We start from the raw sequence: 3,814 nt of genomic DNA, 5'->3' as shown, positions 1-3,814 counted from the left end.
CAGAGAGAGAACACGTTCCCATGCAGGAGGATCAGGCGATGAGATTACAAACTGAATCATGACACTGTGACAATGACAGGATGTACTGCAGTAATATTTTTTAAAGGAGCGTCGGGTGTCTTGGCTGCGCCCCGTCTCTCCTAATGTTTTTACTGTTTTCCCCGCTCCTTTTATGTTCCATGACGCCAGTGTGTCTCTTACTCCCTCTCTCTGTTTGTCTTCTGAGCTTCAGGACCCCAGCCAGCCTGTCTGCGTCTCTGCCAGCTAACTCGTGTTTCCTCGCAACACCTTCAACCACTCTGCCTCAACATCTCCATCCTTCCTGCCGTCTCCAGCCATCTAATGACCTCTGAAGAACATTACAATAAATCTGTTTAACTTCCTCTCAATCTGTGTTCCAAAACAGAGCTTATGGAAGTGAACACATTTTTGTCAATGTTTTAAAGTACAAATGATTGAATGTCTGTGTAGTAATCCATTTTGCCCTAAGGCTTTGTACTACAACGTTTGTTTTCAGCATACTGATTAGTTTTCTTATATGTTTTACCTTTAGTAGAAAGCATCTCCATACCTTCCATGTTGCATTAAGAGCCGTCGCTCCTCTTTATCCAGGATCGGCCAATTAGAACACCCCGATTACTCCCCTATGTCTAAAAGAAGGTTACAAATATTTATGGTACATTTATATCTTTAAATGTTCGTGATTTACTGTAAATGCCGAAAGCTATCAGTCTGTGCTTTATATTTAGCATCCATTGATCTGATCCTGTCTTTTTTAAATACAGCTTTGATTAACAACCAGCAGTAATACCTTATTCAGCTCAAGGAGGTCAATGAGGTGTTGCAGCTGGAGACAAAACACAGCATCGTATTAACAGGTTCAGCTTGTTCACTAGCAAACATTACTTTAATTAAATCCAGTTAATAAATATGCGAACCAAGGCTGGATTATAAAGATGCAGTAATCATTTGGAATGGTAAGCAAACAGAGGTCTGGCAATTGTACATTTCTCACTAGAATCGGTCAATTCTCCCTGGTCAAAGCACAAGGCCAAACACCATGATGGAAACGACAAAGAAGCCCTGAATGTGAAAGAGAAGAATTAAATTAAAGTTAATTTACAGCAAAGTACTGCTCTGTCTGAAGGTAGCTCTGTTGTAAAACCATTCGACTTTTCAAAATATTTTTGTTTAAAAATCACATTTATCTTGGTCATCACGGAACTATATGGGTGTTAGCAAGCAGATTGTATTGCTTTGTACAGAGCCATACTTATAAGGGGTTTGCAATAGTTTCTGTCGTGAGGCAAAGCTAAGCTAAACATCTCTCCACGCTATGGCTATTTAACACAATTTAAAACAATTTCTTTAAGTGTAATTTAACATCAAAATAAAGCTTTTAAAAACAGGAAAAAGTTAAGAAAGAGTGAAAAGTAGAGTATAAATACCATGTGTGTCAGAAGTTGGTGACTTGATGTCTGGTCACGTTCAGGCCGGTCCTCCATCATCACAGATGGTGTCTGGCAGTGCAAGCCAGATAGCAATCATGATTGTAATTCAATCTTAATGGCTCCCCATTCTCATCAGCTCTTATCAAACTTTGTTGATGTGTTCAACTGTCTTTATCACCAAAATGAGCGATGTCACACGCTGATACACCTTTACAAAATCTGCTATCTAATTCACACATCACACACTAGCTGTCGAGTCTGTATAGTCCACAGTCTGTTCAGAACTGTTCAACAACCGAAACTATGGCTGTGAGTATAATTCAGCCTCATTCATTATATTGTACACCTGTGCTGTTGCTACTGTGACAAGTCTTAATGTCTTCTGTGCAAAAGGCCGATTCGAGTCTTTTCCTCTGTAGTGTTTGTGAGAATTTGGGGGATTGAATGACTTAAGAACTAATTAAAAAGCCATTTAAAATAGGATTGTTTTTAGGCTAAATGGAAATTGTAATTGGATAAAAGTATTTAGCACAGTAGAGATAAAATGTACAGAGGACACGTTTTTCTAAACTTGCAAAGGTTCACTTTGTCTGTGTTATAATTATACAGTGTCATTATTTGAAAAAAATAACTTTTGCTTTGCTTAAAGGCCACACAACGCAATTCATATAGTATGAATAAACTCTTCAGTACACAATACTCATCTGAGGAACTGCACTTGCCAACTGTATTTTTTTTTATTTGTCCAAAGAAACAGATTCAAAATAAGAATAATGGTTTCCATCTGCTTCCTCCTCCTCCCTCTTCAGTTGCATAAATCTGCTCCAGAACATTGTCCCCATCGTTCTTCTTTGCTTTTCCTTTTCTCATCCATAAGTCAAAAGACAAATCCAGAGAACAAGAACCTCCCACGGCCATTAATAACATTTATTTTACATGTTGCAAAAAGCAGCAGCGACAACAGATGGCCCGCAAATCTATTTGTTGCTGTATTCATTTAATGGCCCCACAGAACATATCTGTAAATCATTTAGGGTCCTGGAATTAAAACCAAGACTACTGCGACAACATGATGCAATACATGCTGTAAAATTAAGGTTGTGAATTTCTTGTCAGTTTTCAGTCTTTTATTAACACAGTAAAAAAAACAAGTTTGATTCTCCATACTAGGTTATTCTTATCTCTCCATACCAATCGAGTGATAAGTGGCACCATTTACTGTCGTATCCCCTGCACACATACTTATTTTCCTTTTCTGGTCAATTTCTACCAAAGACTTGTGAGTGACGCAGATGCACGAGGTACAATGTAAACTGTATTATCTCTGCTGTCGGTCCACTGCGATACAAAAAGCACATGCAGATAATATAACTTTTATTATCTCCACTCACCCTGACATTCAGCGGTGCTCCCACACGCTGATGGATACCACACTCAGTCCATTCCCACAAAATGAAAATGTCAGTTTATGCAGTTTACATGCCCTTTAAGACCCTCAGATGGAGACGGTCTGCTAGGGAAAACAGACACTATATTTGGAGAGTCTATAGCTCTCCAATCAGCTGCCTTGAAAGTAGCAATAGCTGTTCAACAAAGTGCAGCTTGTTTTATATTTGTATTTTCAAAGGGGGTACATTGAGGTAATGCCAGTGCCTATCCTGAAACTAAATATACTGGTTTCAACTGTGACAACAACCTCATACTCGTTTGACTTTTAGTAAAATATAGATTGTAAAAGCTGAGTATTTAATGAACATTAGGTAAATTCCTAATCATTACCAAAATATTAATAAAAAAAAAAAAAAATACAAAATGTTGCCAATACAAACTGCATCCAAATAAAATGGGAGTAAATTCAACAGTACTATTTTCAACAAATTTGGGGAGGAAGAAATTGGATTCTCGTGCATAGTCATACAATTGTCTTTGTATACAGTCATCTTATTCATGCAGGTAACACTATGCCAATTCAGAATGAAACTATACAATGCATAAGACTAAGCAGATCCTTATGTTATCATGGCATGGAAGAGATTTTTTTTCTTGTTGCCAGAAACCTGTAGCCAGCTACTCTCAGAGGAACTGTTACTCTCAGAGGAACTGTTGCCCGTAGTGGCAGGTAGTGCTCTCTTTCTCATCAGAAATCTGTACAAAATCTGACTGATAATCGCAGTGCATTATGTACTGCGCTGCTCTTCGCTTTCACCGTCTGAATAACAGCTACCATCTAGAAATGGCTGCTTGCCGTCGGCACTGATAATGTAACGCATATTTCTCAGGACAGGACACACTGCACACACACTCTCATATATTTTCTCCAAACAAGCTCCGGTTGTTATCAGAAAGTCACACTGTTCACAAAA

Source organism: Trematomus bernacchii, unplaced genomic scaffold, assembly GCF_902827165.1.
Source record: "Trematomus bernacchii unplaced genomic scaffold, fTreBer1.1, whole genome shotgun sequence".
In the NCBI taxonomy this organism is placed as follows: Eukaryota; Metazoa; Chordata; class Actinopteri; order Perciformes; family Nototheniidae; genus Trematomus; species Trematomus bernacchii.
Note: the sequence above shows the minus strand (reverse complement) of the source record.